At 34.6% G+C, this 26,616-nt stretch overlaps 1 long non-coding RNA gene across 1 annotated transcript; it reads right to left on the bottom strand.

The window, feature by feature from the left end:
• Positions 1–9,337: 9,337 nt before the first annotated feature.
• LOC115418203 (uncharacterized) lies at positions 9,338–26,099 on the bottom strand. Its single transcript, XR_003935272.1, has 3 exons — positions 25,824–26,099; positions 24,332–24,341; positions 9,338–9,348 (listed from the first exon to the last, which is right to left on the bottom strand). It is a non-coding gene; the product is annotated as an uncharacterized LOC115418203 (long non-coding RNA).
• Positions 26,100–26,616: the final 517 nt, after the last annotated feature.

Here is a 26,616-nt window from a genome sequence, read left to right as displayed (position 1 = left end):
ATTCCGATACCATTATCGATATTGCTTATCGATCCGATTCCTTATCGATTCTCTTATCGATTCTCATTGGGTGAGGGAATAAAAGAGTACAAACGGGTGTGTTTGCATTAACTGTCTTTTATATTTCCATCTCTGCACAGAAAATATAACATATGCAGTATGTACAAATAATAATAACAGATGATACCAGGCCGGTTGGGGGGGGGCGTACAGTGAAAGTGAAACTATAATACACTTTACTAATTCCTCCATTGCCGCATTTCTACTACGTGGAACTGGTTCGACTCGGCTCAGCTTGTCTCCTGTTGTTGTGCACCTCATTTCCTTTCCCTTCTTCCCTTCAGAAACTTGCATTTGAGGAGTTACGACGTTTGTTGCCCGCACCAGAACTGGCCCGCTGCTACGTTCACAAGTGTCGCTAAGTATTGTATCAAATACGTGACATTCCTGTAAATGATTCACATGCTGTGGACAAATGTTTGAGGATATTGGAGGGATTCCACCCTTTTGAAGACATGGAAGCTTGGCAAGGTTCCAAGGGGACCTGGTGTCGTCTGTTTAGACCGTTTCTGCCTCAACGCCATGTTGGCTACGTTCTGACCAAAACAATGCAGCTAATGTGTGATGTCATTGCGCATGCACAACAAAGGCGGACTCGGTAAGCAGAATTGTTAAGTAGACAGTACAAACAATTCCAAGGAATTGAGCTACTGGGTTCTCGATTCCCATCCCTAGTTACATTAGTTATGGACCACACCCCCCACATATATAACTGCTGCCCACACGCGCTCCGACAAATCGATAAGATACTGAGTTTTATAAGGGCATCCACATCGTTTAGCTTTCATGGGGCCCACAACTGCTAGCAGCACCCCTGTCAAAACATCACACCTTGGTTGAGGAACAAGAGTTGTTCCTTTTACACAGCACTACAGAATCATGATTCCATCGTTATTACAGCTCTGTTACTATCTCCAAAGACGTTACAGAGGTGGGACCAACTGATTCAGTATTTCATTTACACAGATGTGGTTCCGGAATAAAGACGAAATATTCCCGTAACGGAAGTGTTGTGTAAAACGGGCTTGAGACTCAAACCTGGAACTTTCTATTATGAGGCAGAAGTGCTAACCCCTCTGCCACTACACCACCGAATGAGATGTTCAGTGCAAAGCTGGATGGGGACTGTAAACTCTGAATATGTTTACACCAGTATTATGTCAATACCTGATCTGTGTTTATCCAAGCCTAACATTTGCTAAAGAAAAGTGGGCGGGAACAGTATAATCTCAAACATTTGTGGCAGCGAGATGGTCAGAAATGTAAAGGAAAATCAAACCTCCACTTCTTGTCATCGCCATTACAGACACTTTTAATATACATGTATAAATATTACAGATATAAGTGCTAAAAAATATATATATATAGGACCTTTAAACCATGCTTTCTACTACATCTGTGTGTTGCTTAGTAACAATTCTGCTAAATGTCAATGAAGAATTACATTGCTGGCTCACAGTAACTATGCAGCAACCATATAGTAACCATTTTGTAAAAGCAATGATCCACTTGTGGTCATGTTCGTCAGCATTTTTACAACAGCTAAGGGGGTTTTATCCCTTTGACTTAACACCATATCTAATAACACTCATAAGATGTTGTAAAATCCCTGCTCCTCTAGGTGCATTGTTTCAGTGGAAAGTAATGAGTTAAATTTTCTTGCTTATTTTGTGCAGATAGATACCTGATAAAAATTAAATGAAAAGAGTGCTAGCTTCCTTATTATTACTTAAAAAGTGCAGTGTTTTGAGTGCTCATGAGAATGCTTTATTGTATTAAAATCATAATTTTAAATAACCAAGTAAATATGCACCTTCATATTAATGCCCTAAGGATGTTTACCTGATTTCTACCAGTGCATACATAGATACTAGGCTCTGAATGCATAAGTAGGAAGAGGAAACAAATTAATGAATGGCTCCTCGCTCCCCCATATGCCCAAACAAATTGTTCCTCCATTTTGCTTCACTGCGTGTTACCCTGCACCTTGTTTTTGACCCAATACCTTATTTTTGTTGGAGTACAGTGTCAGCTAATATTAGCATAAAGTGTAGATATGTGATACTTAAGTCCCTAATTATTGAGCTCTGGATGTACAAAGCAAAAATAGCATAGCCTTACTGATAGAAGAGAGAACAAATTCATAGATTGGAGTCATCAGTGTTAGGAGGAACAGGAGCCTATTATGCAGAGGAGAATGCAAATTCTGTGCATTACCAGGCCAAACTTTTCTATCTTAGCAGTGCAAATAAGTGGTCCCAGGCACAACAAACCCCGCCCCTCGCACATATTGTAGTTAATTTTGGCATCAATCCAGCTGATGTCATCATGCATGTGGTGATGTCAGCATATCAGTTGCCTCTATATATGTGCCAAGTTTGAAGTAAATTGAAACAAAATTGATGTTTTTACAGACGTGTGAAATTTTGCCCATTATAAGTAAATGGGAGAAGAAAGAGATTTTAAAAATTCATAAAAAATTTGAATTTTGATCTACTTTTCCCAGAATGTAATGACATCTATTCTGGGTCACTGGCAATATATAAACCTAATTTGGTATTAATTCAACCAACAGTACTGCTGCTACAGACGTTTGAAATTTCACCCATTGTAAGTAAATGGGGGAAATTAAAAAAAAAAAAAAAAAAAAAATTGAACTTTGATCTACTGTTCCCAAAATGTTTTCAGACCTATTCTGGGTTACTGGCAATCTATAAACCCAATTTGGTATAAATTCAACCAATAGTTTTGCTGCTACAGACATTTGATATTTTGCCCATTATAAATAAATGAGAAAAAAAAGACTAAAAATATTAATAAAAAATGTGAACTTTGACCTATTTTTTGCAAAATGTAATGACATCTATTCTGGGTCACTGGCAATCTATGAACTCAATTTGTATGAATTCAACCAATAGTTCTGCTGCTACAGACATTTAAAATTTCACCCATTGTAAGTAAATGGGGAAAAAAAGATTTTAAAAATTCAGAAAAAAATTGAACTTTGACCTACTGTTCCCAAAATTTAATCAGATCTATTTTGGGTCACTGGCAATCTATAAACCTAATTTGGAATTAATTCAACCAATAGTACTGCTGCTACAGACATTTGAAATTTCACCCATTGTAAGTAAATGGGGAAAATTAAAAAAAATATAAATAAAAATTTGAACTTTGATCTACTGTTCCCAAAATGTTATCAGACCTATTCTGGGTCACTGGCAATCTATAAACCCAATTTGGTATAAATTCAACCAATAGTTTTGCTGCTACAGACATTTGATATTTTGCCCATTATAAATAAATGAGAAAAAAAAAGACTAAAAATATTAATAAAAAATGTGAACTTTGACCTATTTTTTGCAAAATGTAATAACATCTATTCTGGGTCACTAGCAATCTATAAACTCAATTTGTATGAATTCAACCAATAGTTCTGCTGCTACAGACATTTAAAATTTCACTCATTATAAGTAAATGGGGAAAAAAAGATTTTAAAAATTCAGAAAAAAATTTGAACTTTGACCTACTGTTCCCAAAATTTAATCAGATCTATTTTGGGTCACTGGCAATGTATAAACCTAATTTGGTATGAATTCAATCAATAGTACTGCTGCTACAGACATTTGAAATTTCACCCATTGTAAGTAAATGGGGAAAATTTAAAAAAATAAAAATAAAATTTTGAACTTTGATCTACTGTTCCCAAAATGTTATCAGACCTATTCTGGGTCACTGGCAATCTATAAACCCAATTTGGTATAAATTCAACCAGTAGTTTTGCTGCTACAGATATTTGATATTTTCCCCATTATAAATAAATGAGAAAAAAAAAAGACTAAAAATATTAATAAAAAATGTGAACTTTGATCTATTTTTTGCAAAATGTAATAACATCTATTCTGGGTCACTAGCAATCTATAAACTCAATTTGTATGAATTCAACCAATAGTTCTGCTGCTACAGACATTTAAAATTTCACTCATTATAAGTAAATGGGGAAAAAAAGATTTTAAAAATTCAGAAAAAATTTGAACTTTGACCTACTGTTCCCAAAATTTAATCAGATCTATTTTGGGTTACTGGCAATCTATAAACCTAATTTGGTATAAATTCAACCAATAGTTTTGCTGCTACAGACATTTGATATTTTGCCCATTATAAATAAATGAGAAAAAAAAAGACTAAAAATATTAATAAAAAATGTGAACTTTGACCTATTTTTTGCAAAATGTAATGACATCTATTCTGGGTCACTGGCAATCTATAAACTCAATTTGTATGAATTCAACCAATAGTTCTGCTGCTACAGACATTTAAAATTTCACCCATTGTAAGTAAATGGGGAAAAAAAGATTTTAAAAATTCAGAAAAAAATTGAACTTTGACCTACTGTTCCCAAAATGTAATCAGATCTATTTTGGATCATGGGCTATATATAAACCCAATTTGGCATGAATTGAAGCTATAGTTTTGCTGCAAACAAAGAAACCAACAACCCAAACTAAAAACAACACCCTTTGCCTCCACTTCAGGGGGGTGGGGGTGTGTATAATAACATGTTGGAGTTCTGCCCGTCTTCTCTGCTGTGGTGGGTGGTCAGATTGCTATGATTACCCAACAGAGACAGTGGCAAGGGCACCAAGACACAAATGTGCTTTTCTGGGTGGGAGTCTGTGTCTTCAAGGTGAAAATACCCAACAGTTTGGAAGCACAAGTTATCTAAATGAAAATGTTTAGCATCATAGAAGACTGTCACGCACCCATTCTTTTTGGTATCATCCCATGTGAAACCAACGTATATTACCAAGCTTTTTTTTTTTTCAGGATGTTTAAAATGTACTTAAAAGTGGAAGACTGTTTTTAGTCATGTTAGTGATGGAGCCTTTCACTATTGCCCCAGCTCTTGGTTATATAAGTGTATAGCTTATTTATTATTTAGCTCTAGTCAAAGTGAATAGTAATTAGCCATGACCCTGTTTGATGCTGCAACTGGGGCCTGTTAAATTGATGCTGTGGAATAACTCTGGGACCAAAACGAACTCAGTTCAGACCTGTTCATTTATTCATGTCACACTCATTGGCTGTGCACTTACATAAAACTTTGCTTCTTTTTTTTTTTTTTTTTTGCCCAATGCTTTATGTAACTGACGGCCTATTTGTGTTTGGTTCAAGTAAGATTCCTGGCATTAGTGAAAGAAACGAAGAGTTGTGTTGGATGTTATCTCAGTAATTTTCAGCAGACGATTACAAGATGTATTTTTTTTTAATTCATATACAAGATTATTAACAGAGCCTTGAGGTTTATCAGATACTGTCTAACAAGCGCGAACTGAAAATGAAGCTGACATGATAGTGTAGGGGGCTATTTACAGAACGGCACGAGCCTGTAAATAGAGTCAAATTAAGTGTCTCATTATTTTTCCATAACACATTAGCTGTTACTTTCATTAGCAGCTGCACAAATCTAACAGGATGTTGCAACTGTTGTTTAAGAAACACAGAGCAAATACTATTTTTTCCCCCTTTGATGTAAAATCTTCCGTAAGATGCTCAAGAGTGCTGATGGGGGAGTGATCTCATATACGGTTTTTGCATGGCTTGAGGTATATATTTGTCATAGTTTAATTATTTGCCCTAAAACATGCACACAAGGATAGAGGAGGTTATGAAAAAGGCAATCAACTATGCCAAATGAATATACTCCAGCAACTGTGCTCCAGGGTATAATACATATTTATTCAAAATTATTCATGTTTAGGAGCCACAAAGATACTCATGACTTCCAGAGTGGAAAAAGACACACACTATTTATGCATTTTAATGCTCAATTATGGGTACAAAATACTAGAAAGTTCAAGTTTTAGCTGGCTGCCAGTGTTTAAATGGTAGCAAAATTACCTTCGGGGATTAGCTTGAAGACAACACTTTCTAGGGACGGTCCTCAATTGGAAAATTCACTTATATCACACTAGACTGTGTGCATTTTGAAGAGGTATAAAGCTGCAGACCTGCCAGGTCAGATATGTGTTTTTATCATAAGTCACTGATGAGCTTTTATCTAACGTGATAAAGGTTCTTTATATGTCCGTTCACATGTAATAAAACATGTTGAGAGATTAAAATCTGTTTTTTTAAGATATAAAAAGTTTGATATGATGTTTATTTTTAACATAGTAATGCATTACCGACTTAAAACATACATTTCCTGATTATTTAGGAGGAGAACAAAAAGCAACAAACCTGTCTCTGACTGTCCTATAGCTATCGCACCCATATTTGAAAACAGAAATGCCACATATTGACCAATTATCTTTTCTGTTTAGACGATATAAGATTTACTATATTAACCCTCTCATGCATGAATTATGAGAACCTCAGTCAATACTTTTTTCTTGAGTGATTTTATTTCTCTTAAAGCATCTGGGAAAAAAAAATGCAAATGATTTTTTTTTTAATGAACTTATTTTTCATGAAGTTACAAAAATGTCCACTCAGATGGACACTGTACATTTAATTTTTGAAGCAAAGAAATATATATTTTATAACCCATCATCAGAAAGGGATATACTGTGTGAAAACAATGCAATAAAAATATTTTTAATGCTGCTAATCTGATGTTTTCTCACATTGTAATATACTCTAATACTAGTTATTACTCACTTCATGGAGATAATATGCCAAAAAAATAACTTTTAGTTTAAGAAAACTGTTAATTACAGTCTAATAACTATTAGCAACTGATTTACACTAAAACATGTCACTGCAGATCAGGTTTATCAAGAACAGAGAAGTTACAGTAATGATAATATGAATGTCAGTGTATGGGATGGTGCATAAGCATCCACTGTGTTGGATGATATGGAACTAAAACAACAAAACCCATGAAAATACAAGAGAACAGCTGGAGAATAACTGTTCACTGTAGTGACCATGTTGAGCCGCATTATGTAATAAATTCCCATTATGTAATAAAAGTTCAAAATGTAATAAGAATGTTACGTCATCTTGTAATAAAGCCGCATTATGTAATAAGTTGACGCATTTTGTAATAAACTATGTCAACGCATTATATAGTAAATTTTTTCACATTATGTAGTAAGTTATTACAATTTGAGAAATTTATTACAAAATGCACTTGACACATTTTTATTTTTAAAAAATGTAATAACATGGTTCATTATGTAATAACAATCCAAATTAATATAATTTCAGAGCAATTTAGTAGAAATTTGTCACAGGAGCTATAGGTAATGTAATCAGAACTTTAACCACACAGTTTAAAGATTAATTTACCACATTACATTTTCCTGAAAATAAAAATGTGTCAAATGCATTTTGTAATAAATTTCTCAAATTGTAATAACTTACTACATAATGCAAAAAAATTTACTACATAATGCATTGAGGTAGTTTATTACAAAATGCGCCAATTTATTATATAATGCGGCTTTATTACAAGATGACGTGACACTCTTACTACATTTTGAACTTTTATTACATAATGGGAATTTATTACATAATGCGGCTCAACAGACCAGTATGTCTGAAAGGGTTAAATGTCTAGTGTTTTACATCATATTTCATTCAACACATATCACATGTATTGTTTTTGCTACTTTTTGGTATGGGAATCCACTCATATGAAGTGTTAGCTTTAACCAGTGGAAGTCGTCTATCTCTTATTTTCTGTGTGTGTTTTTACCCTCAGCCACACTGGCCGCAGGGTATTGTCATCAGTCGGTCGTCTGTCCATCTGTCCAAAAACTTCGCCATGCACTGAGAAGTCAGACCAGACCACTGGGAGCAGAAGTGCACCTGATAAGTCAGGCCGAGGGTTTTCCAGTACGTGCACGTTATGTTTAATATTGTGCATGTTTCCAATATTGTTTTGAAGAAAAGAGACTGAGAATCAATATGTATGCTCATTTCAAGGTTCTAAGTAGCTGCTGGTGCCGCCAGCACTGATCAAAAATAATTTGGTTACACTGAGGCACTGACAATAAAAGATGTGATCACAAAAAGAACATTGCAACATGTTTATTGACTATGTTTTTCCTGCCCAAAGCACTCCTACTGCCTAAACACCTGAGTCAATCCAGATTTTGTGTATTTACCATCGACCCTGTTGGGGAAAAAAAAAAAAAAAAAAAAATCAAAGCACTGATTATGTTTTAATTGCTCTTTGTTAAGACTTAATTGGAGTTTTGGTTCAGTTACACATGAACATAACTTCTGGGAGAAAGGGCTGATTTTAATGCAACATAAATAGCCTCATACCAATGCCAGCCACTAATTGCAAAGTCTCTTTCTCTATTATATATTTGCTTGAATAAACTGCTGTTACTAACTTTCTTAAACAGCTGCTGGCGACCAAAAGCATCTACTGATTTGAAATGTGTAATACCTGTTGATACACTAATTCTGTCACTATATGTAAATAACTGGTGTAAAATACAGTTTCAAGGTCATCAGATATGACCCATTTGGACGTTCAGAGGCTCCGTAGTGAACGTGGAAACACCGTCATCTTCTACAACATTGATTCACCAGTAAAACCCATGGAGTTGGATCAATGACAGTGGATGGAAATACTGGATTTATGTTCAGTTGATGATAGATTTTACAGAAAACGTCATTTTTTCCTCCATTTTCTCTGAGCTTTTATGGACACCAATCATGATCAGTCAATTAAATATAGGAAAATACCAAAATTTTACTTAAGAAGGCAAAATACTGAGTATAATATTAGGATAAATGATGATGAATCACCTAAGAAAACTTAAAAAATTGTGTCTATTGTGTGGAAGAGTGAGTGAGTGAATGAATGTCTCATCTCATATAAATGCAACACTGGATTATTGAATTGTATGGTATGATTGTTTTAAATGATGTACATTTTATATTGAACTGCAATGTTGGGGAAGAGCCCAATCGGGGACTGGAGCTGAGAATTAGCACTCGCTATAAACTTTATATGAATCACATCAGCTGCAACTATGTCTGACTGCATTGTCCCTGTCAAATAAATAAATAAATAAATAAATAAATAAATACATAAAAAAATAGAGGAAAAAATCTTGGGGGAACTGACTCAAAATTAGCATTGGGTCTTTATTAGTTAAATATAGAAAATACATGATTTACAGTGAAAATAGCAAAATACAGAGGATAATATAATGATAAATGGTGATAAATCACTTAAGAAAGGTTAAATGTTCACAGCGTTGGTTTTCAGGAACACACAAATCCACTATTTTTATAATCCAAAACTTTAAAACTCATTGACTTTGTGGAGTTCAAAACTATTCAAATAATGTATAAAGCAAAGAATAACTTACTGCCGGGCAATATTCAAGAAATGTTTTGTGAAAGAGAGGGAGTCTGTGATTTACAGGGAAAATTTAATTTAAAGATTCATAAAGTACGCACTATGTTAAAAAGTTTCTGTATTACCATCTATGGAGTAAAATCATGGAACAAATTGTGTGTGGAGTTAAAACAAATATCAAACATAATCCAGTTTAAAAAAGATGTAAAGAATTGATTCTTGAGAGGTCCAGTATTTAATAATGACAATGAGGCCTGGTTGTTTATGGATGATGTTGTATTGATAAATCTTCTGTTATTACTGAAGAAAATAATTGAATTGTTGAGTCTGTTTGTATGACTGTACTGCCATGAACATTTTGTTGTGAATAATTCAGTTACTGCATCATGGATTTGTTGTGGTTCGATGCTAAAATTAGGAAAATAGTATTGTTTGATTCTTGTATTAAGTTAATGATAAAGGTGTAAAAGCACTTGAGGGGTAGGATTCAATAAGTTTACACTTCTTCCTACTCCTTTTCGACCATGCAAAATTCAGACTCGTATGTGCTTGAAGATAGATTCTGTCCATTTAAATGTTACTTTGTTTTTGTCTTAATTTGCTTTGTTTTGTTTTATTTTGTTTCTTTGCATGTTCGAAATCAATCAATCAATCAAATCAAATAATAAAAAAAAAAATCAAAATCAAATGTAGAGGAAAAACTCATTTGGGAACTGACACAAAATTAGCACAGGGTCTTTATGGGTTAAATATAGAAAAAGACATGATTTACAGTGAAAAGAGCAAAAGAGGATAATACAATAATAAATGGTAATAAATCATTTAAGAAAGGTTAAATGTAGTGAAAAATTCATTTGGGAACTGACACAAAATTAGCACCGGGTCTTTATAGCTTAATACAATTTTGTTATGACATATCAGTCTTTTTCACTGTCTTACAAGATGCAACTATCTAGAATGTAAAGACCTCTGTGTCAACCTCCCACACATGAGCAGACATTCGCAAAAAAAAAAAAAAAAAAAAAAAAATTTTTTTCTAGACATCCTTTCTCCTCAGCCTTTCAGTTTGTCCTTTCGTTTGACTCCCTGCCGCCTGTCACTTTTTATTTTGTAACATATTTTTTTTTAAAAGCATGCGAACCTCTTCCATGCTCCGTGTGTTGGATGAAGGCGTTTTAGTCTTGGCATTCTGTTGATCCTCACAACAAGAGATAGAACAAGCACAAGAATCTCCACAGGGAGGTCAAAGGTCAGGTTGGGAGGGAGAACATGACCCCGGAGCAGGACATGGATTCAGTTCTTTGCTCAAGGGCACTTCAGTAAGGAAGATGGCTGCCCTTGTAGGAGACCGAGCCGACTCCCTCTGTCTATTTCAGAGGCCTTCCTCATTTCCATACCCCGCTTAGTGCTATTGACTTTGCTGTTTAAAACTCGAGGCCTTTAATATCTGAAGTGAAGGTCAGACATAGTGAGACACATATTGATCGGATTAGAAAACTAACAAATATGGCTTTCTGTGGATACTGTTAAATAATAAGACTTGATTTTACTGTTTTCAAATGATCACAGCTTTAATGTAAATGATGCATACTTTTTTATAATCTAAAGCAGGGGTGTCAAACTCATTTTCTTCCGGGGGCCATATTCAGCCCAATTTAACCCTTTCATGCACAGTGGTCACTACAGTGGACAGTTATTCTACAGCTGTTCTCTTGTACAAGGTGGGGAAGCAAAATTTACAATATTTTGAGGCAGGGATTGAAAGACAGTGTATGACCAATTAGTTTATTGAAAGTCATGAGAATTTATTTGCCACAAGAAAATTTACATAATAGAAAATGTTTTTATTCTATGTGTCCTCCTTCTTTCTCAATAACTGCCTTCACACGCTTCCTGAAACTTGCGCAAGTGTTCCTCAAATATTCGGGTGACAACTTCTCCCATTCTTCTTTAATAGTATCTTCCAGACTTTCTCGTAATAGTTTTTCTCATAGTCATTCTCTTCTTTCCATTATAAACAGTCTTTATGGACACTCCAACTATTTTTGAAATCTCCTTTGGTGTGACGAGTGCATTCAGCAAATCACACACTCTTTGACGTTTGCTTTCCTGATTACTCATATGGGCAAAAGTTTCTGAAAAGGTATGGATAATAGTGTTAGGTATGATTATGACATCAATATATGTTTGGTTTCAAAACAACTGACGTAGTGCCTGTTGAGAAAAAACAACTAAATGTTCATTGTAAATTTTGCTTCCCCACCCTGTATATTCATGGATTTTGTTATTTCAGTTTCATATCAGCCAACACAATACATAAAACACTGCAACTGATAACATTACTGTAACTTGGCTGCTCTTGATAAACCAAATCTAACATATTTGAGTGTAAATCAATTCTTTGTTATCGTTATTAGACTGTAATTAACAACAAAAGTTGTTGGTTTTTTGTTTTTTTTTGGCATATTATCTCCATGAAATGACTAGTATTGGAGTTCACTACAAACAAAAAGTTAAGGATATTTCTTTTTGGTTTTTGTCTTTTTTTTTTTTTGGTCATTTTTGCCATTTGTAAATAAAACTATGTCTGGTCATTAGAAAAATGTGTTTCAATTCAATTCACACACAAAAAAAAGTAAAAAGCGTTGTGCAAAAATCCCAACTGAAAAAAAAAAAAAACTCCAAAAATTTTAAATATCCATAACTTTTTGTTTGTAGTGTATGTTAAAATGTGACAAAACGTCAAATTAGCAGCATTTAACCCATGAAGACCCAGTGTTACTTTTGGGGCAATTCCAAAATGAATTTTTCTGTTTTTGACCTTTCTCATCTGATTTCTCACCATTTATTCCAATATTATGCTCTGTATTTAGCATTTTTAAGTATAAATCAATTATTGTCCTGTATTTAATTCACCGATCACGTAGATGTTCATAAAAGCTCAGATTAAAGTTGAGGGATTTTATATTGAAAACAGAGAAAACTGAAGAAAAAGTGACTTTTTCAGTCAAATCTCTCATGAACTGAACTTAAACCCAGTGTGTCCATCCACTGGCACTGATCCAACTGCATGGGTTTGACTGGAGAATCAGTGTTGTAGAAGATGACGGTGTTTCCACGGTAACTACGGAGCCTCTGAACGTCCAAATATGGTCATATCTGATGACCATGAAAAGATGAAGAACTGTATTTGACACCAATTGTTGACATGTATTGATAGGATTAGTGGATCAACAGGAATTAAACAGTTTAGATCAGTAGATGGTTTAGGTTGTCGGTGGATGTTTGGGTCTTTATGGGTTAATGTTTTTATTTCAGTTTTCACACAGTATATCAGTAAATACATGTTTCGTTGCTTTAAAAATTAAACACACATTTCTGCAACTCCATGAAACATAGCTTCATTAAAAAAAAAAAAAAAATCATCTCATTGTTTTTTAAATGCCTAAACAGGAATAAAGAAAAAAAATCTAGATTAACGTTCTCATAATTCATGCATGAAAGGGTTAATCTGAAGTGGGCCGGACTAGTAAAATAATAGCATGATAACAAATATAAATAATGACAACTCCAAATTGTTTTTAGTGCAAAAAATAACATTTATTTATGCCAATATTTACATTTAAAAATGATCCAAACAAAAAGGATGTGAAAAACGTGGAAAAAAAATGGAATTTGTGAAGAAATATAAGTACAATTTTATCAATATTATGCCTGGACTTATCATTTATACATATGCATTACAGATCAGATCTACAAAGGCACAAAACATGTAGTAACAACCAGGATATTGTTAAAAAATTCCACTTAATTTTCTTTAGACATTTCAGGTTGTTCATATTTATTGAGGTTATTCACATTTTATTGTTAAAGGATAGTTTGTTAATGTAAACATTTTCGTAATTTAATGTTTTTTGCACTAAATCAAAAAGAAAAAATTGGTGTTGTCATTATTTATAGGTTATTATGATATTATTTTTGACTTTGATGCCCTAACTTGCACTTTGCAACTTTATCCTGTGGGCCTGATTGGAACCTTTGGCGGGCCGGATTTGGCCCCCGGGCCGCATGTTTGACACCTGTGATCTAAAGTATAAAAACATATGCTTCTCTCCCTCTTATATACAGAAAGACATAAAAATACAGAAAAAAGATAGAGCAGCTACCACATGGATAAACAGCTCTTCCATGCCTCGCTGCCTGAATGCATCAACCGCATCATGTCATGCTTTTCATACTAATGAGAAACAATTAGTCTTGAGAAACAGGAAGCCACTCCTCCACGTGTCAAACACAACAGTTGCTTTTTAATGTGGATTATGCACATTTGTTATGCACCCAGGGCTTTTTAATGGATGGATAGTTATGATTGTTGACTCAGCATCGTGGTATGAGAGTTTAATTGCGATGCATTGTCGACATCCTGCTGTAACCCATCTGCGCAGCCGTGCCCTTTGTGTTATCAGTATTATGGGTGTTGCGTCAGATTTATTGTGTGTTTTTAAAAGCAGATGAATGATTTTTGTCTGACATCCTTCTTCGAAAAGAATGAAATGTGAAGCAGAGTCATATATAATGAGAATCCTTCATTATTTTGTCAGACGTCTGAGAAAAAGCAACCATGTCTGAAACATCACGGCTTGAACAAGAAAAAAAACTAACATGGGAGATACAGGAGTGAGAATATTTTTCACCTATCAATTAATTTGACGCCCAATTCAACACATTTTCTATCAGTGGTGGAACGTAGCTAAGAAGTACTTGCACTTTAATTGGGTATTTCCATTTTAGGCACCAAAGTACTTCTATCCCACTACATATCAGGGGCAAATACTGTATTTTTTTTTTACTCTCCTACATTTGACTGACAGTTTTTTTTTTTGTTTGTTTGGTTTTTTCAGATACCATTTTTTCCTCAATTGTCTGCACTGGAACAAATCAAAATCTTACCAAGTGTATTTTTCTCATTTCTAGTCAAAATATCTCATCATGCTTAAAATAAGACATAATCACCTAAAGAGTAACTTTTCAATGAGATATAAGAACTTATTTATAGACAATAGAGCTTGAAAATCTTATTTCAATTAATCTTACCAAGATAATTTTCACTTGTTCCATTGGCAGATTATTATTATTATTATTATTATTATTATTATTATTATTATTATTATTATTATCATTATTATTATTATTGCTTAATTCAAGATTATTTTGCTTAATTCAAGCAAAAAAAAAAATCTGCCAATAGAAGAAGTGAAAATTATCTTGATAAGATTACTTGAAATAAGATTTTCAAGATCTATTGTCTAAAATTGTTCTTATATCTCATTAAAAAGTGACTCTTTAGGCAATTATGTCTTATTTTAAGTGTGATGTGATGTTTTGACAAGAAATGAGAAAAATACACTTGGTAAGATTTTGATTTTTCCAGTGTGTCCAGTCGAAACAGTTTAACTCCAAATGTGTTGATATTGAGTTTTTGTGATGAACCCTGAGATTACTTTTGCACAGCTGAAAGCAGGATTATTTTTCTGAGGACATTAGAACTTTTTAGAGACAATGTGGTACTCACAGGGCAGTAACATTACACACATATGATGAGCCTTTGCTCTACATTAACCATTAAAAACTCAAATATATACCAGTGACCGTAAGCATCTACTGGTGTAAAATGGTTAATAACTGTTGATCCATTAATCCTATCAATACATGTTAATAATTGGTGTAAAATGCAGTTTGTCATCTTTTCATGGTCATCAGATATGACCCATTTGGATGTTCTAAAACCCTGCTTCAGCGGTAAAACCCATAGTTTGATAAATGGCATGGATGGAGACACTTGGTTTATGCTGAGTTAATGATATATTTTACTGAAAAAGTCACTTTTTCTTCAGTTTTCTCTCTTTTTGTTAAAATAACCCTCAAATGTAATCTCAGCATGATGATTAAAGTACAAGATCAGTACATGACCTGTAGGAAAATACCTGATTTTCACTGCAAAAATGCTAAATATAGAGCATAATATTATAATAAATGGTGAGAAATGAATTAAGAAAGGTGGAATAGAATAAAAAAATAATAATTTGGGAACTCCCACAAAAGTAGCACTGGGTCTTTATGGGTTCATACTAACAGGGCATAAAATAATTAAAATGATCTTAAACTTAAATCCTAATTCAAATGAGAAATAAGCAACGTTCACTTTACTGCAGCATAAATATGAATCCAAAAACTTTATATATAACAATAAAACACTGACAGGGAGCATCCTATAGCTCAATAACTATGTTTATTTTTAATACTTTGAGTATATTTTCCTGATAAAGCCTCTGAATACTTCTTTTACCTCTGTTTTTAATCAGTCTGACCCATAAGCTACTGTGACGTTATACTATTTTGACACTGGTTCGTACTATTTTGTCTTATAAAACATGTGATTAAAAACTATTGACATATCAGAACTTTTGATTTTAATTTGCTTTTGGCCTTGATCCCTTCAGTGATATATATCCATTTCTTTGTATATTTGTTGTTTCGTGGAAAACTCAGTGACTTGAATCCTTCCACCAGTGCTTTTGTAACTCTGTTTTTTTGGTGATCGCTCCACAGTGAAAGTGTGAGATTTATCACACTCACACTGCTTAGATTCTCACATATATATTGCATTCGATATATGTGCCTTGGCTGATTTCCTATATGTAGTGATCATGAGAAAAGTGCCAACTGTGATCAGTGTGAAATAGGCTTCTATGGTACTGTATGTGTCACGGCGACAGAGTCACAGCTCCGAATGGCAAGCTCGCTGGTGACTAACCTGATTCCATCTGACAGCTTTCACATAATCTCCACATCATCCCCAAATAGAAAAAAGGATGTTGTGAAAGTGGATGCTGTGAATGAATCAGAAGCAGTCTTCAGTTTCAGCTGCTGTGTACTGGATATCATGCTACACATCTGTAATATCAAACAGCTTATTTCTCATTACTGGTGTAATATACCTGAATATGTCAAATGAAATTTCTTCTTGTATATATGTCAACCTGACCTTCAGCGTGTTGCTTATAATTGGAAGAGCTGGCTGACGTTTATTTGTATGGATGCTGCGAGGCATGTTGAGCTTCCTCTGATTGGTACCCTGTAGTTGTCTGAACATCAGCTCGGGCGGTACTCCTGCCTGATACCACCTGATGAAGGTCATAAATGACATGATTGAATAATGTCAGTTCAGTTGAACAACAGTGTAAAGGGCTTGTTTGCTCCTTATTTACTTTTCACATACCAACAACTAACTGCATTCACCAAAAAAAAAAAAAAAAAAAAAAAAAAAAAGCGGCTCCTTCCTGTAATTAAAAAGGCTTATCCTATGAACATCTGCGCATACATGTATATCAATAATGTTTCAACTGCACATGGCATTTTTCAACTGTGTTGGAAATTAGGCTCATATGTAACTAATAAGGCTTTCAAAATGAACACGTTAACGTAGATGAATTCATCATTGTGATTAATCTGATGAAAAATTTTAACGCAACTAGAAAAGCACTCGGAGAACGCAGACCTCCGCCAAGGCAGATAAGTGGACCCCTGTGCCCCACCCCCCACCCCCAGTCACCACCAAAATGTAATCATTTGTTCCTTGTACCAGTATCAACATTTCCTGAAAATTTCATCCAAATCCGTCCATAACTTCTTGAGTTATCTTGCAAACAGACAGACAGACAAACCAACACCGGCAAAACCATAACCTCCTTGGCGGAGGTAATTAATCCAAATGCAGCACAGAATGACTCTGAACGTCTCTGCCAACACATCTGGGGCAGTTTGTCCAAGTAGAGTTCGTGTCACACATGAACAAACAGACAGTTGATGCGGTAGTGACAGGCAGCTGCACCAACCCATAAAGATGGAAGACACTAACCAGTACGGTGGCCCTCTGGATGGAAATATGAGGACAAAAAAAAAAAAAAAAAAAACAGGGAAGGGAAAGGTGGGAAAGGTGCAATATATAGATTAGGTGTAATACATAAATGTGATTAAGCTGACTTCATAATTTTGTGACTGAGTGTGTTTTGTTTTTGTATGTGACCCTACATGAATGCAGCAACATGTAGCACTGTTGTCCAAAACAAATTTCCCAAATGGGACAGTGAAGTTTATCCTGAACCTGAAGATGGAACAATCGACCAACATAAAGTATTACACACACTCTGCAGGATGGAATTTTCTTTTCACTGAAGTACCTCCATCTTAAAATACCACATTAACGTGAAGCATGCGTTAGTCGGGGATTCTGCTAGCACTTTGGCTAACGCATCGCCCAGCTTGCGACAAATATGTTAAGTGCATATATATTCCCTTCTTTCTTGAGTCTGTTTGCATATGCAAAATGAAACGTGATTAATATTGATTAAAAATGAATGATATTTAATTGTGATTAATCAAAATCAATCCACAGCAGTGGATTGTGATGAATCTGATTAAAAATTTGAATCATTAGCACTAGTAACTAAGTATAATATTATGTTTAGGTGCTTCTCTGGGGTTAGGGTTATTATATAAGAATCAAGCCACAATCTTTTCCTAATCTGAACTAAAACACTTGTATTAGCTAAACCTAAATACTTACAGAAGTCTCCTCTGCACTGACTATCCTAGTAATTAAAAGTAATACTTTGCAAATTAGTCTTTTGAGAATCAAATGCTCATCTCAGTAAATTTGAAAAAACAAAAATCATTAGAACATGTCCAGGATTTTCTACTCCTTCTGTATCATCCAGTTCTCTTGAGTCAGATTGGTTTGCCAGTCCTTCACCAGTTTGCTGCCAAACTGCTGTGAATCCAAGATAACAATAGTGAGGCACGCTCCAAAGTTTTTAGACTTTCTTGTTTCAGATGCTACAATGAGCAAAACCCAGATTGTCATGTAATGAACAATCCAATCAGCAGAGAAAACAGATACCATTGTATGTTTGTGCGAGTCACTTATCATAGATGAAACAAAAATACATATTCATATCAACATTTAATGTATATCAGTTATTATAATGTTCACCTTCTCCACTAGAGTCAAAGGCAGATATATGACATCTCATCCAGAGCTATGTTTGTTTTTTAAGTTTCAGTACTTTCCCTAGGGTTTGGAAAACAATGTGGTTTAGTTTTCAATGGTAACACATATTCATGGGTGCCCTAGTGCAGTGGTTCTCAACGGGGGGGCATGAGCACATGGGGGGTGTTGCGAGTGACATCATCGTGCGTTGCTTATAAATCACTCGGCACATTCTCCCCACCGCTCATGTGTTGGATGGATGACGGGGGGGCATATCGTCTAGCACACAGGTGTCAAACATGCGGCCCTGGGGCCAAATCCGGCCCGCCATAGGGTCCAATCTGGCCTGTGAGATAAATTTGTGAAATGCAAAAATTACACTGAAGATATTAATCAATAGTGTAAAAATCATATTATTTCAGGTTCCATACATACACATATAAACCAATTAGATCTCAATTGGGTCAGACTAGAAAGGGGGGCGCCAGTAGGCTTACAATGCCATTAGTAGGGCATGGTTCAATAAAGTTTGAGAAACCCTGCCCTAGTGGATCATCTGGTACAATGGTATGGGTTCGTCATGTTTCAGCCTTTTCCATCTTTCTCAGCTTCTGCATCACACACACAAAAAAACCAGGTTATTCACATTTTCTGTATTAAATCAACCCCTGTATCTTTTCTTAATCTATGTGCCGCCGGTATCTGAACCTGACCGTGAAAACCTTTAATAATGCTGTTGTTTCTGAGGGACACGGTTGTTATTGTAAACTCATTCTATTTCCTCAAAATGCCAAAAGTGCAATGACCTTTCGAAACACTTTAATAGATAAATGTTGATGTGAATATGTATTTTAGGTTTAGATGCATTGATATTTTATGTATATTTCAGATAGATTTGTAAAGGCAACATGTTCATTGATTGAGTTGCAACCTAACAATTAAAAATATCCTCTTAACCCATAAAGACCCACACCTGTTTAATACCTGTTGATCCATTAGTCCAGGGGTGTCAAACTCATTTTCTTCCGGGGGCCACATTCAGCCCGATTTAATTTGAAGTGGGCCGGACCAGTAAAATAATAGCATAATAGCCAATAAATAATGACAACTCCGAATTGTTTTAGTACAAAAAATAACATTCATTTATGCCAATATTTACATTTACAAACTATTCAAACAAAAAGGATGTGAATAACCTGAAAAAAATTAAATTAGTTAAGAAATATAAGTACAATTTTATCAATATTATGCCTCGACTTATCATTTGTATTTATATACATGTGCATTACAGATCAGATCTACAAAGGCACAAAACATTTAGTAACAGACAGAATCTTGTTAAAATTGCACTTAATTTTCTTTAGACATCTCAGGTTGTTCATACTTGTTCAGGTTATTCACATGTTATTGTTAAAGGATAGTTTGTTAATGTGAATATTTTCATATTTAAATTTTTTTGCACTAAATCAAAGAGGAAAAAATTTGTGTTGATATTATTTATAGGTTATTATGATATTATTTTGGAGTTTGACGCCCTAACTTGCACTTTGCAAATTCATCCTGCGGGCTGGATTGGAACCTTTGGCGGGCCGGTTTTGGCCCCCGGGCCGCATGTTTGACACGTGTGCATTAGTCCTTTCAATACATGTAAATAATTGGTGTAAAATGCAGTTTGTCATCTTTTTTATATGACCCATTTGGACATTCAGACGCTCTGTAGTGAACATGGAAACACCATCATCTTCTACATTGATTCACCAATAAAACCCATGGAGTTTGACACGTTTTAATGTCCAGTTATTGATATTTTTGCTGAAAAAGTCCTTTTTCTTCAGTTTTTTTCTATTTTGATAGAATAACCTTTCAATTTACTCTGAGCTTTAATGAATATCTACATGATCTGTGAAATAAATATAGGAAAATATATAATTTACAGTGAAAAAATGCAAAATAAAGAGGATAATATTATGATAAATGGTGCTAAGTCATTTAAAAAGGTTAAATAGAAAGAAAAATTTATTTGGGAACTGGCACAAAAGTAGTACTGGGTCCTTATGGGTTAAACTGAAATGTTACTTAAAGTTTAGACGTATATTTAAAGTATGACTGAGCTTGCTGCCTGTGATTCCTCTATTATACCCATATAGTGACATCAAATGAACCGAAAACTGAAGAAAATTGAGATTAATGACCAGATACTAGTTCGAGGATGATGCAAACATCAGCCACATCCAATCTGTCCTGTACGTCACTCATTACTGTGACAGCCATTCGTGAAATCCAGCGAGAAAACGTGTCGCAAGCATGTTTTATTTTTGTTTTATTTGTTTGTTTTGTTTCAGATTCCTTTACAGAGCAGATATAATACGCATGAAAAACATCATCTGGAAAGGGAGAATACAGATCATGCCTCGTGATGTGTGCACAGTGATATGAGGAAGCCAAATATACGACAGATAACTCCTTTAAAATTGTTTTCATCATCCCTCATTAGCACACAGACCTTATACGATCTCAGTGTGGAAACTCAGTTGGCATTCGAACCACAGCAAATTCTAATTGGCTGGTTTTATTAATGCTTTACAACCATCCTGTCTATCATGCCAATATGATAGCATTGTGTTGCTGTTTAAAAAGTCAGGGCATTGTGATCCATTTCCTGGGAGTCTGGTTGTTTTTTTTATGATTTTTTTTTTTTTTTTTTTAAGGTAATTAAATTTCTTTCTCCCAGCCCTTTATCAACTGCTCCAGTATTTGTGGTTTATCTGTCACTCTAATGAGGCCAGGTTTTTTTTTTTTTCTTCCCTCCGGGTGTATGAAAGAATTTAAATTTATCAAATTATGCAATCCAACTGCACATGGAAAACTAATGAAAACAAGGCAGTGGGAAATTAATTTGAAGTGATTTGAAAGCAAAGTGTGTACCAGGAAACTCGGAGGCGGAATGGGAGAAGTCTGACTGAGCGAGAAGTTGTCTCTGTGTGTACGGTGTAAGTTTCCCCCAGCGGTGTTTTATAGCTTTTCATTAAAAACTGAAACCACAGCAGACCATGCGTCAGTAGATCAGTGGTCATATGAAGACTACAGGGATTCAGAGGGACTTTATAGCCCACTGTTCCCCCTTCAGACCTTTTTGGATCATTATCATTCGGATTCATATTGGGGCTCTTCATGCAGTCTGTACAGGATTGTCTTTAATGTGTTAAGTAAAATGAATGGCTCTGATATTACCCCTCTACAGGCAATACGATAAAGAGATCAGACAGGTATTAGATAGGTCTTTGTTTCAGTAATATTCAGATCAGTGTAGAATCTCACTGATCTCCTCCACCGCCACTCAATGAGATACTGTAAAGAATATATAGGAAAGAAGAAAAAGACACTGATATCGTCTATGTCTTTGAGTGTGATGTAAGTGTGATGTATTACACTGGGTTACAAAAAAATGTTTTTTGCTGGTTGTCTGGGTTTTTTCAACTGAATGAGGACCATTTTGCACCGCTAAATCCAAAAATGACATCTGTTTTTCTCAATCAGGTCAGGTTCTTTTGCTAATTTGATTTTGAAAAATTTGATCTTCTCACAAAATTGATTACATTTTTGTGACTTTATCAGTTGATTTTTTATATAGTTCTCACCCAAAATAGGTTTTAAGAGAAAAAAAATCATTTTCTAACAGGATTCTTGTTAGGTACAATGGTGTATTCACCGCAGATGTAGCAGAATACGTCAGGCTTATTTTTGTAAGATCTTCTAGTCGAAGCCATTTCATTCACCTGTAATATTAAAAAAAACATTAATCATAAATTGGCAAAAGTAAAATCTTCAGAACTTGTTTATTGCAAGAAATATGAAAGAATTTTGTATCATATGATGTGAAAATGCCCATAAATGTAAGCAAAAATGTTAAAAAGCCAATTTGTAGCATAGTTCAGAAAGTTGACCTGATTGAGCAAAATTAATGTGATTTTTGGATTCAGCACACCAAAATTATCCTAAATCAGCTCAAAAAACTTAAACAATAAATGTGTTGTTGACCAGTGTTGTTATTATTATTGTTGTTATTATTATTATTATTATTATTAGTTCACTAAACTTATTTGATCATTGTAATCATCAATTTCTGCCTAATTTACACAGTTCAATTATGAAACATAACGTGTGTCCACTTAAAAACCCTCGGCCTGACTTATCAGGCGCACTACTGCCCCCAGTGGCCTGACTTATCAGTGTATAGCAAAGTTTTGGGACAGATGGATGGACGACCAACTGATGACAATACCCTGTGGCCAGTGTGGTCAAGGGTAAAAATGCTACAAACAAAATCAGCGCCTTGATTTTGTTGGAAAAAATGTGGATTTTTTTTTATTTAGAGAAGATTAAATAAAATTTGAGAATTTGAGAGGTCAGCCATCAAGATTTCAAGCAGTATGGGGCTGTAGGGTTAAGTTAGTGCAGGGTTAGTGCAGTTTTCCCATACACGCATTTTCTTTTTCTCTTTGTTTTTCCTGTTTGGCGTACTATATATACTTGTGTACTCTGTAGTAATATTAATAACATTACATGTCCATATCTTGTGTGTAGGATGTAGTTGTGAATAAGCAGATTTGTCTACTATTAGGCTATTTTTTCTCTTTTTTTACTTTGCTTTTATTATTGTCTTTTCTTCTTTTTATTATTTTGTTCTCTTTTTAAATGTTTTTTTTTTTTTTTTTTACCTTTTTTTTCTTAGTACTTTGGCATTTTTATTACTATAATCAATTATGTTATGTAGGACCAGGAGTGGGAGGGGGAGGGGAGGGGAAGAAAGGGACAGGCTTAATGCCTCTGAAATTGAATATTCAAATCTTCAATGTAAGTTAAGTCTGCACCAAAAAATGATAAATAAGTATGTAAAAAAAATAAATAAATAAATAAAAATACATTTATTATGTGAATATGTTACCTGGCCTGCAACTGTCTGTTTGTTTATCATGTCCAATGTCAGTCTCTGTATTATGAACACATTACTTGTAATTATAAGTGTTATATGTGTTAAATGTTGAAAAGCTCTATAAACAAAGTTTTTTGGTTTTTTTTTTAATTGAATTTGTCACATAAGGATGCAGTGGTTCTATGTCTGTTACCATTAGGCAAGAGGTAGTGGGAGTGATGGTGGACAGAAAAAAATCAAATGTAATATAATGTAATATTTCTCCTTAAAATGGCAAAAAAAAAATAATCATAAAACATATAGACTCTTTCTCTATCCACACTAACATGAATATTTTTCTAAACAGATGTGCTTTTACTCTGATTTTTAAAGACCTTCTGTCCACACAACACAAAATTGACAACAAAAATTAGAGCAAACCATTATTGGTGTTGGACTGCAAACTGTGGATATTCTGGATAATACTGGATACAGATGCAGAAGCTAAAATCTGTAACGAAGGTGAGCAGCAGCGACAAGTAAAGTTATAAACCTGTTACATTAAGTGTTGGGTTGTGGAAGTGTCTTCCTTTACATGATGTGGATTTGTCCATAATGCCTGTCCCTTCTGTCTCCTAAAAGTATCTGTCCTGACCTCCATCTGCTGCACTGATTTATACACTTGGATTTGATGTTTCAGGTGCACGTTCATTACACAAAGCAATAAAATCCATGTGTAAAACTGTGTGTGATGACCCTGTTTTCCAATTTCTCCATTTTCCCTGAACGCACAGATCCACACAAACCAGAGTTTGGGAAAAACTAAATAATAATTACTTCACAAAGCATTTTTAAAACTCATCATTTTTGTGACAAAAACACTGTTTACATGTGCAAGAGACAAAAATGATAGTTTTGCTAAATATCTGTGTTCATTTGGACAGGGCGTCATGCTGTAATAATCCCTCTAAATCATTACTTCTGACCCTCTGTCGATGTCTGGTGGTGTATTTACCTGCACAGAACCTGCCCTCTGCCTGTGTTTTCTATTTTTCTCTTGTTTTGCTGTGTTTGGGATGTTTCTCGGGGGGCGTCAACCTTTGACAGTGTGTTTGTTCCTCCAGCCAATAATGACATCATGTAGCATTGAACAATCAAAAAGAAAGCTGGCCTTCTCACTTTGCTATTTTTAGAGGGAATGCAGTTCTGTCTGAGAGACAAAACTCCAGGCATAGCACACACAGACACTTTTCTGCCTGTTGGAAGTAGCACGAGCAGGAAAAAGCAGAAAGAGAAAGGAGGAAGCAGTGGGTTCTTCAGTTGTATTTTCATATAGATCATTCCCATAGAGTTTTATGGGTGAGTTTATGTGTGCTTTAGAGCAAAATCACAGGGATAATTAAATTTATTCATTCATCTTCTGAACTGCTTTATCCTCAAGAGGGACAGGGGGGTGCTGGAGCCTATCCCAGCTACCTATGGGCGAAGGTGGGGTTCACCCTGGATGTGTCGCCAGTCCATTGCAGAGTCGACATATTAAATCTTTCATCTACAAAATATATAATTTGTTATGATTTGGCACTATATAAATACAATTTGACTGATTGATATATATAGTACAGATAGATTGACATATAGAAACAAACAACCAATCACACTCACATTTACACCTCTGGCCAATTTAGCTCAACTAATTAATAATAATAATAATAATAATAATAATAATAATAATACATTTTATTTATAGGCGCCTTTGTTGGCACTCAAGGACACCGCACAGTAAAACAGGAGAGTGTAAAACAAGCAATAAAGCAGAGTAAAAAATAAAAGGCAGGTTAAAAAATTGGACAATGCAATTGTGTTCACAAAGAGAAAGAAAATTTTTGACCCATAGATACATGTCTTTGGATGGTAGGAGGAAGCTGGAGTACCCAGAGAGAGAGAACAGGAGAACGTGCAAACTCCACACAGAAAGGGCCCCCCAGGGAATTAAACCCTAGATTCAGGACCTTGTTGCTAGGAGGCGACAGTGCTAACCACGGCACCACCATGTCACCCCTACCAATTAAATAATATATATATTTTTTTTAATTCATTTTCTTTTTTTCCACTAACGGTGTTTGCTCTTTCCATTCGTTCTCTTGTTCACCTGACCACCACCGTACTCTTTGCCTTTAGGTTTAGATCAAAAATGCTCTTTAATTAGAGTTAGGAAGGTTGTGTTTTGGTTTAAATATTGATCATATGCATAACACTAAAGAGTTTTTTTAATGTTGTTACATTATTGATAGTCAACATTTTTGCCTTTTTGAAATGATAGTGATTAACACTATTTAATATTGATTGTGTTTTAATGAAACGTTCACAAGGTGGCTTTGCATTTACAATGTTTCTTCAAATAAAATCCTGGAGTCAGTTTCAAGCCTGATCTCAAATAAGAACTGAGGTCCGTTTCACAAAGCAGGTTCAACAAACTCTGAGTCGATCTACTGTCAGATAGGAAACTGAGTTTTCGGTTCCAGAACAGCTGATTTGAGTTAGTTTGATCAACTCTGAGTAGTTTCACCTGGAGTTAAGCACGTGCACCACAATTATAAAAAGACAGCATCAATGGAGCCCCGTTTCGATGAGTCACCATGGCAACTGGGAAGAGGAGGGCTGCGTTTTTCACCCCACTAGAAATGGGCATCTTAATGCTCTCATATGACAAGTTTGAACATGTTTTTAGAAAGAAGTGCAACACCGCTGAAAAAAATAAAAGCTGGTTCTTGAACACAGGCAGGGGTCAAAATAATATGGACAACCTTCTGGTTCCTGTTCTGTCATGTACTACCAGTTAAGCATAATGTTAATATCGATAAATTTAACAAAACACATTCAGGAATATAATTCAGCTTTATTTCCTAGATCAGTTATCAAGGTCAGGTTCTAGACCATATATCTGAAGTGTTAGTGTCCAATTTCAGTCACTGTGTGTGTCTTTCTTTATCATTGAAACTGTAATTTATAGAAATTTACAAAGGCGACTAGAAGACCATGTTCACCAAAAAAAAAATTGTTAAGCAATGAATGGTTTCTATCCACTGAAACACTAGAGTGAATATTGCAAATGGATAGAATAGAATAGAATAGAATAGAATAGAATAGAATAGAATAGAATAGAACACAACACAACACAACACAATAGAATAGAATAGAACACAACAGAATAGAACAGAACACAACACAACACAATAGAATAGAATAGAATAGAATAGAACAGAA

The sequence above is a fragment of the Sphaeramia orbicularis genome, chromosome 4 (genome assembly GCF_902148855.1).
Source record: "Sphaeramia orbicularis chromosome 4, fSphaOr1.1, whole genome shotgun sequence".
Lineage (NCBI taxonomy): Eukaryota > Metazoa > Chordata > Actinopteri > Kurtiformes > Apogonidae > Sphaeramia > Sphaeramia orbicularis.
The sequence above is the reverse complement of the archived record's forward strand: the minus strand, read 5'-3'. Positions and strand labels throughout refer to the sequence as shown.